This window comes from Ambystoma mexicanum, chromosome 5q, assembly GCF_040938575.1.
Source record: "Ambystoma mexicanum isolate Mex_15411 chromosome 5q, UKY_AmexF1_1, whole genome shotgun sequence".
Taxonomy (NCBI): Eukaryota; Metazoa; Chordata; class Amphibia; order Caudata; family Ambystomatidae; genus Ambystoma; species Ambystoma mexicanum.
In genome coordinates, this window is record NC_090933.1 from 98,995,846 (window position 1) to 99,009,863 (window position 14,018).

The window sequence follows — 14,018 nt, forward strand, 5'->3', positions numbered from 1 at the left end:
GCCACAACCATCGCACCATATCACACCCATAGTATCTTATAACTTTGTTCCTTATAAATTTGTTTTTGACCCAAAGTTATAAGCAACTATAAGTGTGATATGCTGCGGTGGTTGTGGCCAGGGCATAGAGTGTTGGGTGCATTGCCAAATGGCCAAAAGGCCATGCAACCAACACTCTATGCCCTGGCCACAACCACCGCAGCATATCACACCCATAGAGTCAAACATTTCAACTATGGCCTATGGAAACTTTTAATGTCTGCGGACATTATGAGTGTTCTTAGAACACTTTCAACTTGCCAGCGAACAATACGGACAGCATCTTCAGGACACCCCCTATGAACATTTCAGGACAACGCAAGAGTTCTTAGAACACTTTCAACTTGACAACAAATTCAGGACACTGCAAGAGTTCTTAGAACACTTTCAACTTGACAACGAACAATACGGACAATGTCCTCAGAACACCCCCATTTTGTTTATTTACGAACATTTCAGGACACCGCGAGAGTTCTTAGAACATTTTCAACTTGACAACGAACAATACGGACAGCGTCTTCAGGACGCCCCCTACGAACATTTCAGGACACCACGAGTGTTCTCAGAACAAATTCAACTTACCATCAAACAATACGGACAGAGTCCTCAGAACACCCCCATTTTGTTTATTTGCGAACATTTCAGGACACCACGAGTGTTCTTAGAACACAATCAACTTGATAAAGAACACTACGGACAGCGTCCTCAGAACACCCCCATTTTGTTTATTTGCAAACATTTCAGGACACCGCGAGAGTTCTTAGAACACATTCAACTTACCAGAGAACAATACGGACAGCGTCCTCAGAACAACCCCATTTTGTTTATTTACGAACATTTCATGACACCGCGAGTGTTCTTAGAATACATTCAACTTTCCAGAGAACAATAAAGCGTCATCAGAACACCCCCTACGAACATTTCAGGGCACCGCAAGTGTTCTTAGAACACATTCAACTTGCCATCGAACAATACGGACAGCGTCTTCAGGACACCACCTACGAACATTTCAGGACAACGCGAGAGTTCTTAGAACACTTTCAACTTCACAACTAACAATACGCACAGCGTCCTCAGGACACCCCCATTTTGTTTATTTGCGAACATTTCAGGACACCGCGAGTGTTCTTAGAACACATTCAACTTGCCAGAGAACAATATGGACAGAGTCCTCAAAACACCCCATTTTGTTTATTTGCGAACATTTCAGGACACCGCGAGTGTTCTTAGAACACATTCAACTTGCCAGCGAACAATACGGCAGCGTCCTCAGAACATCCCCATTTTGTTTATTTACAAACATTTCAGGACACGGCAAGAGTTCTTAGAACATTTTCAACTTCACAACGAACAATACGGACAGCGTCTTCAGGAAACCCCCTACGAACATTCAACTTACCATCAAACAATACGGACAGAGTCCTCAGAACACCCCCATTTTGTTTATTTGCGAACATTTCAGGACACCATGAGTGTTCTTAGAACACAATCAACTTGATAAAGAACACTACGGACAGCGTCCTCAGAACACCCCCATTTTGTTTATTTGCGAACATTTCAGGACACCGCGAGAGTTTTCAGAACACATTCAACTTGCCAGAGAACAATACGGACAGCATCCTCAGAACACCCCCATTTTGTTTATTTATGAACATTTCAGGAGACTGTGAGTGTTCTTAGAACACATTCAACTTTCCAGAGAACAATACGGACAGCGTCCTCAGGACGGACAGCGTCATTAGAACACCCCCTACGAACATTTCAGGACACCGCAAGTGTTCTTAGAATGCATTCAACTTGCCATCGAACAATACGGACAGTGTCTTCAGGACACCCCCTACGAACATTTCAGGACAACGCGAGAGTTCTTAGAACACTTTCAACTTCACAAAGAACACTACGGACAGCGTCCTCAGAACACCCCCATTTTGTTTATTTGTGAACATTTCAGGACACCGCGAGAGTTCTTAGAACACATTCAACTTGCCAGAGAACAATACTGACAGCGTCCTTAGAACACCCCCATTTTGTTTATTTACGAACATTTCATGACACCGCGAGTGTTTTTAGAACACATTCAACTTTCCAGAGAACAATAAAGCGTCATCAGAACACCCCCTACGAACATTTCAGGAACCGCAAGTGTTCTTAGAACACATTCAACTTGCCATCGAACAATACGGACAGCGTCTTCAGGACACCCCCTACGAACATTTCAGGACAACGCGAGAGTTCTTAGAACACTTTCAACTTCAAAACGAACAATACGCACAGCGTCCTCAGGACACCCCCATTTTGTTTATTTGCGAACATTTCAGGACACAGCGAGTGTTCTTAGAACACATTCAACTTGCCAGAGAACAATACGGACAGCGTCCTCAGAACATCCCCATTTTGTTTATTTACGAACATTTCAGGACACTGCAAGAGTTCTTAGAACATTTTCAACTTGACAACGAACAATACGGACAGCGTTTTCAGGACACCCCCTACGAACATTCAACTTACCATCAAACAATACGGACAGAGTCCTCAGAACACCCCTATTTTGTTTATTTGCGAACATTTCAGGACACCATGAGTGTTCTTAGAACACAATCAACTTGATAAAGAACACTACGGACAGCGTCCTCAGAACACCCCCATTTTGTTTATTTGCAAACATTTCAGGACACCGCGAGAGTTCTCAGAACACATTCAACTTTCCAGAGAACAATACGGACAGCGTCCTCAGAACACCCCCATTTTGTTTATTTATGAACATTTCTGGACACTGTGAGTGTTCTTAGAACACATTCAACTTTCCAGAGAACAATACGGACAGTGTCCGCAGGACGGACAGCGTCATCAGAACACCCCCTACGAACATTTCAGGACACCGCAAGTGTTCTTAGAATACATTCAACTTGCCATCGAACAATATGGACAGTGTCTTCAGGACACCCCCTACGAACATTTCAGGACAACGCGAGAGTTCTTAGAACACTTTCAACTTCACAACGAACAATACGCACAGCGTCCTCAGGGCACCCCAATTTTGTTTATTTGCAAACATTTCAGGACACCGCGAGTGTTCTTAGAACACATTCAACTTGCCAGAGAACAATACGGACAGAGTCCTCAGAACACCCCATTTTGTTTATTTGCAAACATTTCAGGGCACCACGAGTGTTCTTAGAACACAATCAACTTGATAAAGAACACTACGGGCAGCGTCCTCAGAACACCCCCATTTTGTTTATTACGAACACTTCAGGACACCGCGAGAGTTCTTAGAACACATTCAACTTGCCAGAGAACAATACGGACAGCGTCCTCAGGACGGACAGCGTCATCAGAACACCCCCTGTGAACATTTCAGGACACGGCAAGTGTTCTTAGAACACATTCAACTTGCCCTCGAACAATACGGACAGCGTCTTCAGGGCACCCCCTACGAACGTTTCAGGACAACGCGAGAGTTCTTAGAACACTTTCAACTTCACTACGAACAATACGCACAGCGTCCTCAGGACACCCCATTTTGTTTACTTGCGAACATTTCAGGACACCGCGAGTGTTCTTAGAACACATTCAACTTGCCAGAGAACAATACGGACAGCGTCCTCAGGACACCCCTATGAACATTTCAGGACAACGCGAGAGTTCTTAGAACACTTTCAACTTGACAACGAACAATACGGACAGCGTCCTCAGAACACCCCCATTTTGTTTATTTATGAACATTTAAGGACACCGCAAGAGTTCTTAGAACATTTTCAACTTGACAACGAACAATACGGACAGCGTCCTCAGGACACCCCCATTTTGTTTATTTGCGAACATTTCAGGACACCGCGAGTGTTCTTAGAACACATTCAACTTGCCAGAGAACAATACGGACAGCGTCCTCAGGACACCCCCATTTTGTTTATTTGCGAACATTTCAGGACACCGCAAATCTTCTTAGAACACATTCAACTTACAAGAGAACAATACGGACAGCGGCCCCAGGACACCCCCATTTTGTTTGTTTACAAACATTTCCGGACACCTCGAGTGTTCTTAGAACACATTCAACTTGCCAGAGAACAATACGGACAGCGTCCTCAGAACACCCCTATTTTGTTTATTTGCGAACATTTCAGGACACCGTGAGTGTTCTTAGAACACAATCAACTTGATAAAGAACACTACGGACAGCGTCCTCAGAACACCCCCATTTTGTTTATTTGCAAACATTTCAGGACACCGCGAGAGTTCTCAGAACACATTCAACTTTCCAGAGAACAATACGGACAGCGTCCTCAGAACACCCCCATTTTGTTTATTTATGAACATTTCTGGACACTGTGAGTGTTCTTAGAACACATTCAACTTTCCAGAGAACAATACGGACAGTGTCCGCAGGACGGACAGCGTCATCAGAACACCCCCTACGAAAATTTCAGGACACCGCAAGTGTTCTTAGAATACATTCAACTTGCCATCGAACAATATGGACAGTGTCTTCAGGACACCCCCTACGAACATTTCAGGACAACGCGAGAGTTCTTAGAACACTTTCAACTTCACAACGAACAATACGCACAGCGTCCTCAGGGCACCCCAATTTTGTTTATTTGCAAACATTTCAGGACACCGCGAGTGTTCTTAGAACACATTCAACTTGCCAGAGAACAATACGGACAGAGTCCTCAGAACACCCCATTTTGTTTATTTGCAAACATTTCAGGGCACCACGAGTGTTCTTAGAACACAATCAACTTGATAAAGAACACTACGGGCAGCGTCCTCAGAACACCCCCATTTTGTTTATTTGCGAACACTTCAGGACACCGCGAGAGTTCTTAGAACACATTCAACTTGCCAGAGAACAATACGGACAGCGTCCTCAGGACGGACAGCGTCATCAGAACACCCCCTGCGAACATTTCAGGACACCGCAAGTGTTCTTAGAACACATTCAACTTGCCCTCGAACAATACGGACAGCGTCTTCAGGGCACCCCCTACGAACGTTTCAGGACAACGCGAGAGTTCTTAGAACACTTTCAACTTCACTACGAACAATACGCACAGCATCCTCAGGACACCCCATTTTGTTTACTTGCGAACATTTCAGGACACCGCAAGTGTTCTTAGAACACATTCAACTTGCCAGAGAACAATACGGACAGCGTCCTCAGGACGAACAGCGTCATCAGAACACCCCCAACGAACATTTCAGGACACCACGAGTGTTCTTAGAACACATTCAACTTGCTATCGAACAATACGGACAGCGTCTTCAGGACACCCCCTACGAACATTTCAGGACACCGCGAGTGTTCTTAGAACACATTCAACTTACCAGAGAACAATACGGACAGCGTCCTCAGGACACCCCCTACGAACATTTCAGGACAACGCGAGAGTTCTTAGAACATTTTCAACTTGACAACGAACAATACGGACAGCGTCCTCAGAACACCCCCATTTTGTTTATTTACGAACATTTAAGGACACCGCGAGAGTTCTTAGAACATTTTCAACTTGACAACGAACAATACGGACAGCGTCCTCAGGACACCCCCATTTTGTTTATTTGCGAACATTTCAGGACACCGCGAGTGTTCTTAGAACGCATTCAACTTGCCAGAGAACAATACGGACCGCGTCCTCAGGACACCCCCTACGAACATTTCAGGACAACGTGAGAGTTCTTCGAACCCTTTCAACTTGACAACGAACAATACGGACAGCGTCCTCAGGACACCCCCATTTTGTTTATTTGCGAACATTTCAGGACACTGCAAGTGTTCTTAGAACACATTCAACTTGCCAGAGAACAATACGGACAGCGTCCTCAGGACACCCCCTACGAACATTTCAGGACAACGTGAGAGTTCTTAGAACACTTTCAACTTGACAACGAACAATACGGACAGCGTCCTCAGAACACCCCCATTTTGTTTATTTGCGAACATTTCAGGACACCGCGAGTGTTCTTAGAACACATTCAACTTGCCAGAGAACAATACGGACAGCGTCCTCAGGACACCCCTATGAACATTTCAGGACAACGCGAGAGTTCTTAGAACACTTTCAACTTGACAACGAACAATACGGACAGCGTCCTCAGAACACCCCCATTTTGTTTATTTATGAACATTTAAGGACACCGCGAGAGTTCTTAGAACATTTTCAACTTGACAACGAACAATACGGACAGCGTACTCAGGACACCCCCATTTTGTTTATTTGCGAACATTTCAGGACACCGCGAGTGTTCTTAGAACACATTCAACTTGCCAGAGAACAATACGGACAGCGTCCTCAGGACACCCCCATTTTGTTTATTTGCGAACATTTCAGGACACCGCAAATCTTCTTAGAACACATTCAACTTACAAGAGAACAATACGGACAGCGGCCCCAGGACACCCCCATTTTGTTTGTTTACAAACATTTCCGGACACCTCGAGTGTTCTTAGAACACATTCAACTTGCCATCTAACAATGCGGACAGCGTCTTCAGGACACCCCCTACGAACATTTCAGGACAACGCGAGAGTTCTTCGAACACTTTCAACTTCACAACGAACAATACGGACAGCGTCCTCAGGACACCCCTATTTTGTTTATTTGCGAACATTTCAGGACACCGCGAGTGTTCTTAGAACACATTCAACTTGCCAGAGAACAATACGGACAGCGTCCTCAGGACACCCCCTACGAACATTTCAGGACAACGCGAGAGTTCTTAGAACATTTTCAACTTGACAACGAACAATACGGACAGCGTCCTCAGAACACCCCCATTTTGTTTATTTACGAACATTTAAGCACACCGCGAGAGTTCTTAGAACATTTTCAACTTGACAACGAACAATACGGACAGCGTCCTCAGGACACCCCCATTTTGTTTATTTGCGAACATTTCAGGACACCGCGAGTGTTCTTAGAACACATTCAACTTGCCAGAGAACAATACAGACAGCGTCCTCAGGACACCCCCTACGAACATTTCAGGACAAAGCGAGAGTTCTTCGAACCCTTTCAACTTCACAATGAACAATACGGACAGCATCCTCAGGACACCCCCATTTTGTTTATTTGCGAACATTTCAGGACACCGCGAGTGTTCTTAGAACACATTCAACTTGCCAGAGAACAATACGGACAGCGTCCTCAGGACACCCCCTATGAACATTTCAGGACAACGCGAGAGTTCTTCGAACCCTTTCAACTTCACAACGAACAATACGGACAGCGTCCTCAGGACACCCCCATTTTGTTTATTTGCGAACATTTCAGGACACCGCGAGTGTTCTTAGAACACATTCAACTTGCCAGAGAACAATACGGACAGCGTCCTCAGAACACCCCCATTTTTTTTATTTATGAACATTTAAGGACACCGCGAGAGTTCTTAGAACATTTTCAACTTGACAACGAACAATACGGACAGCGTCCTCAGGACACCCCCATTTTGTTTATTTGCGAACATTTCAGGACACCGCGAATGTTCTTAGAACACATTCAACTTACAAGAGAACAATACGGACAGCGTCCCCAGGACACCCCCATTTTGTTTATTTACAAACATTTCCAGACACCTCGAGTGTTCTTAGAACAGTTTCAGCTTGCTTCCAAACAAAACGGACACATATTGAGTACTCAGAACACCCCCCATTCAGTTTATTTAGAACATTTCAGAACACCCCTGATGTCCACACACAAATTGAACACAACAAGAACGTCTACCACATGAAAAAACACAACTTTCAACCTATCTCATATTCTCCCACCCTCCCCAAACACTCCTACACACCAACACACTCTACTAAATAAGTTTCACCGCGCTGTTCGCGGACGTCCGCGAATCCAAGATGGCGGGCGCCACCGAAATCTGGCACTCTTCACACTCCACACCGTCCAATCAGCGAACACATCGCATGTCCGTGGACATGACGTAAGCCGATTAGCCAATCAGGACACTGTCCGTGGAGCGAACAGGGAAGTGTGTCCGCGGACCAAACACAGATATCACACATTTTTTATGAACCACTTTTTCGTCAATTTTAAAAAAACTACTGGACGGATTTTCACCAAATCTGCAAAAGCACGCTTTCAGGACCAAGCCGCTGATCCTGGTCCAAATTTGGTGAAAATCCGTCCAGCGATTTGGGCTATAGGCACGAGCAACGTTTTTTTCCCATTCAGTCTATGGGAAAAAAAGAAATTTTGGGACACCCTATAACTTTTTCCCCCCTGAACGAATCCTCACCAAACTTTGCAAAAGAATTCAGAGTGGGCCATATATCTCTTTTGCAAAGTTTGGTGAGGATTCATCCAGGGGGAGCAAAGTTATAAGCCGCCCAAAAAGTGCTCTTCCTATGGAAACACCAACTTAACCATAACTACATGGCCACTAGAGTGGCCATGTAATATGTGTGTGTGTGTGTGCGTGTGTGTGTGTGTGTGTGTGTGTGAGTGTGTGTGTGTGTCGCATTACTATACAACTGGACTGAATTCAGGTTGACCAAAAGTGCCCGTCCAAAGTGCAGACTTTCAAAAGAAAGTCTTTAAAACAATAGAACCGCTCAAACACACTATATGAAGCAACTAAATCACTCACATACAGCAATTAAATAACCCTTACAACAGTCATCAAACAACAAAATGCTCTACCTCAAAAATTCCAGCGAAGGCATACTAGCACCATGGCACACAAAGTCGCCTCAGGACATAAATGATTTTATTGTGTCCTAAGTGAAAAGCTAGGAAGAAACCAGCACACAGAGCTCAGAGTTACCTTACATTTCCCTCTCTCCCACCACTAGCTTAAGCCATATCCCCTCTCATTCAGATCCGTAAACGGGCCGAAATCCATGCAAATTGCCACGGTGCATATTGTACCCAGTTCTTCATTCCCAGCAGCCTCACCTAATATAACTTAACATTTGATGGCATTGTTTATGTCATGGACATTTCATGAATTCATTTTCATACTGCCTGAGATCTTAGAGCTGGTGAATTCCACACATAGTGACGGGGCTTTCATAAGGTCGATGGCACTATCGGAATATTGGACAGACAAAACAAGAACCAAAAATGGGAAAGCAAAGTGTAAAGCAGAAAAGCCGGTCAATCCAAACCGAATGCTATGCCTGCGCCATGTCCTTCATCTATTGTGCTATATAGTATGTCACCGTCCAAACTCACATACACGAATTTATGAAGGCTCAATACCCAGACAGAACCCAACTATCCAACTGCCCTACACCACATCAACAGAGTTAATTAGTCACTTGTCTACACAGCTACAAGGCCAATTGCTGAGCGGGACGGATGGTCCCTGCTCAGCAATCTCCAATTAGCGAAGGTTCTACAAGTAGAATCATAGAATTAGTGTGGGGCCAAAAGAACTTTTGGAATAGAGGGCCAAGCACAGAGAAATGACCATGGGCAAAACTAGACTGTGGCAAATACTTTCTTTCTTCTAGGTTTCACCTCCGAGCGATTCCCTAATCCTCATGAGGCCAAAACCTTCCTCCTCTACTCAAAATGTCTCCCTCATCCTATTTCTCCCTACGCGGGCTCGATGGGTGACGCCTAGGCTGTGGTGCCACGCGAGAGGCAAGTATCGCAGCTCAGTGTGTTAGCGGTGCAAGCACTAGCGGGCATTTCAGGTATGCATTGCTGCCGCGCCACAGCCATAGATCAAGCATTACTGCTCAAACATAGATTTTTTTTTTTAAATCAACTATTATCAATATGTTGCACATCGAGGTTTAGCATGTAATCAGTGAACACACCACATACTTTGGTAAACCCTATCAGGCAGACCAGAGCACCTACCTGATGAACAGACAAAAAAGCATATTTTAACTCTGCTAGAGTTTAACATCGCAGCACACAAGCCACTTAATTGCTGGTGCTAATTTGAGCCATTCTTACCTTTATGATACACACTGTCTATACTGCTCCAACAGGTGGAACGCATTAATACACACCCCAAGTATTCTATTTCACTCTGATATCGAACATGTAGTGGAGGATGATTAAAGAAATACCTTGTGTTGCATTTTAGTAAATCTGGAAGCAATATATATTACATGGCCTGCGGTAGTGGCCATGTAGTTATGGTTAAGTTGCTAAACCCATAGGAAGAGCACTTTTTGAGCGGCATATAACTTTGCTCCCCCTGGACGAGTCCTTACCAAACTTTACAAAATAAGTATATGTCCCACTTTGAATTTATTTGCAAAGTTTGGTGAGGTTTGGTCAGAGGGGGGCAAAGTTATAGAGGGGGTTCCAAAATTTCTTTTTTTCCCATACACATAATGGGAAAAAAACTTTGCTCACGCCTACAGCCCAAACCGCTGGACGGATTTTCACCAAATGTGCATGCTTTTGTTAATTTGGTGTAAATCCGTCCAGAGGTTTTTTTTAAATGACCAAAACATAAGGCAAAATAATTAGTGATATCTATTTCCGCTGCGTGGACACACTTCCCTGTTCGCTCCGCGGACAGGACACTGATTGGCTAATAGACTTGCGTAATGTCCGCAGACACACAACGTGTTCGCTGATTGGTTGGCGTGAAGCGTGAGGTGCGTCAGATTTTTGGAAACGCCCGCCTTCTTGCATTCATGGACATCGGCTGGTGTCCGCGGACATTGCGGTCAAAACATATTAAAAAACAAAACATTGCACTTGTCAAACTTATCAAATAATCTCTGGAGAGGTTAGGGGTGATGAGGATGGGGTGGAATATGGCTGCAAATGGGTGGTTTTTGCTGCAAATGTCCGCAAACAGTCCTGTGAAAGTTTGTGGACACTTCCGATGTTTGGGGGCAGTTTTTGGATGGTATATAACTTTGACAACACTCAATGAAATTATATTCCTCTCCTCGTTACGAATGTGTTTGCAAAGTTTGGTGGGATTCTGTCAAGAGGGGGCAAAATTAGAGGGGGGGTCTCAAAATAATGTTCAGGCTTATAAATGAGGTGCCATTTGACGAATGTGCACTTAATTTGGCAAACTGATAATAGAACTAGATATTAATATTTTTGCAAAGTTTGGTGGGATTTTGCAAAGGGGGCACATATTTAGAGAGGGGTTCCGATATAATGTAAAGGTTTATAAGTGAGGTGCAATTTGACGAATCTACACTTATTTTGGCAAACTCATAAAAGATCTAGATATAAATGTTTTTGCGAAGTTTGGTGGGATTTTGTCAAGAGGTGGCAAAATTAGAGGGGGGTCCCAAAATATTGTAAAGGCTTATACATGTGGTGCCATTTGACAAATCTACACAAAGGTTTGCAAAAAGATTATAGATCTAGATATAAATGTTTTCGTAAAGTCTGAATGGATTTTGTCTTTTGACAAGTGTCATAACGTAGGTACAAAAAATAGTGATTTACCTTTGGTGACTGAGGTGTAGCCTGTGGCCATGGGCAGTGGCCAGATTGTCCGGGTCATGGAATAAGGTCATGATCCGGACAATCAGGATGCTGGCCATGACCATGAGGGACAACACATGGGGTTAAAGTGGCCATATCCACCTGGGACTGGCTTTGTAGTAAAGTTATTCAAAATTGGGATAGGTTTAAAAGGGAAGAAAAATGTGCTTGTGGTAATATGGTCATACCGTTCTCTTTTCGCCTTCTGTAGGCTGCCATGGGAAGCGAAGAGGGGCCCTTTACGGAACCCGCCTTCCCTTTCCATTGTAATGTTTATAAAAAAGTGTCACGGATCATTGGAATAAATATCATGAGGTACGTAGTGCATTAAGCAATGCATGAATCCAAATAACATTGTATATGAAGTTTTTTCCATTATACTAAGGTACACATGTAGTAACATAAGCATAGTGTGCAGCAGACATGATGGAGATGCAATATTAATAACTTTGCTATGTTAAATACTAAATGTATAAATGCTTTCTTATTAGAGTTCTGCATACTGTGAAGCATTTAATAAGTACCTAATAAAACCCACTTACTACATTATCGCATTATTGCACACAAGCAGACAACAACACATACAAATATGAGCATATACAGGGAAAGTGAAGTAAACAAAAAAACAGCAGTATTACCCGACAATCTTCGTAACCTAACTGATTATCTTCATGCACAGAAATGATTGCTCTGCTTCAAAGCTACTACTTCCCTATGTATAACTATCACATATTGTGACTAGACCCTAAGGAAAGTAGTGTAAGTGCAGTGTGTACAAATATGAGCATATCCAGGGAAAGTACAGTAATAAAGAAAACAACAGAACTTTAAGACAGTGTTGATAACCTTACTAATCATCTTCATACATAGAAAACATTGCTGTCTTCCAGGTCTGGTTTTCCACTATGTATACGTTTCATATGCTGTGAGTGGACCCTAAGTGAATTACTGTAAGAACATATTTGAAGTATAAGTCTACAAATATAGTACTTTTTGAATGTTTAGTTCCTGACTGTTACTGGCTTAGATATATCAGTAAAGGAAAAAAGAGTGAGCCAGACATGTGATGTCATCAGTGATGTCATCAATGACATTTGTGATGTCATCTTTGATGTCATGGGTGTTAGTCTTAGCAGTGCATGGTGGTGGCGTGAGTTATGGTTGCTTAGCTTACCATAACTGGCGAATTTCAGGGGGTTTTCGGTTTTACATGGAAACACAACGTCCCTTTAACAAAGTTTTTTCATTGAATTTCATAGGTTTTTATGAGTCCAATTTAACCATAACGTCCCTTTGACAATGTTTTTTCAGTGAATTCCATTGGTTGTTATTAGTGCAACTTAACCATAACGTCCCCTTAACGAAGTTTTTTTATTGAATTTCATAGGTTTTCGTCATTGCAACTTAACCATAACGTCCCCTTAACAAAGTTTTTTCATTGAATTTCATAAGTTTTTATTAGTGCAACTTAACCATAACGTCTATGAACATCTGACTTAATTGCGGACCTTCCGGACAGTGCCTCATGACCATATGCTGGCGTGCGGCAGGATGACGTGTCCGAGAACCTGTCCGCACTTCATGATAAGATCCGTGCTTTGTGGACAGTTCGGAACTGCATTTTCTACTGATCTAGGAACTTTCAACTTCAAAAATTCCCTTGCACAGCTCCAACACCTATTCCTACTCATCCATTAACAATCTAGTACACAGTACATACTTTTAGCAAAACTGCTATTTATTTTGAAATGGAATCAGCTAATGCCATCCCTCCTCCCCAAGAGACACCACCACTGCTGTAATCAAGAAGCATGAGAAACACTGTCCCCTACCTTAGAAATAACACACGTGCAACATTTTCCCCTTTCCACCTGCCCCTCCACATTAGTGTTTGGTGCCCCTTCCGTCATTTACCTCCCCACCTTTCGTTCTAAGCTCTCCTGCCAAAAAATAAAAAAAATCCATCCAAAAACAATAAAAGAAATGTTCCTTTAAGAACCACCTTTCACAGTTAAAAAATAGAACTAAAAAGAAAACTTATAGACTGTTAGGCAGAAACCTGTGCAGTTCCCTCTGGGACCACTGCAAAAGATTTAAGACTACAGGTGTTTGGCATTAAACCCACTTCGTAGCAGTCTGTACCACACAGATTCACTTGGTAGGTGTGGCTGAGCAGTCAGACTTCCCTCAAGAAGAGTTAGGCAGTATACAGAGTATTCACAATAGGTCAAAAGAACACAATAGAGCAAGTAAACACTGACCAGAGCTTGGTGTAAAAGAGATATAATTATTTATTTAAAACCACATCTAGTAAAACACACAGGCACCAATGTTAAGCAGTTCAAAAACACGGTCACTAAAAGATATACACTCCCTTAAAAGAATATTAGGCAAGCCCCACTTATTTTCAGACAGCGGTGAGCGCTTAACGCAGATGGCACTCTAATAATTTGTTTTAAAAAGGGAGAGAAAAGCAGAGTATAATTTGAAACAGATCCCAACACTTTCACAAGAACACAACAAGAGAGGAAGGCAAAGTAAAAC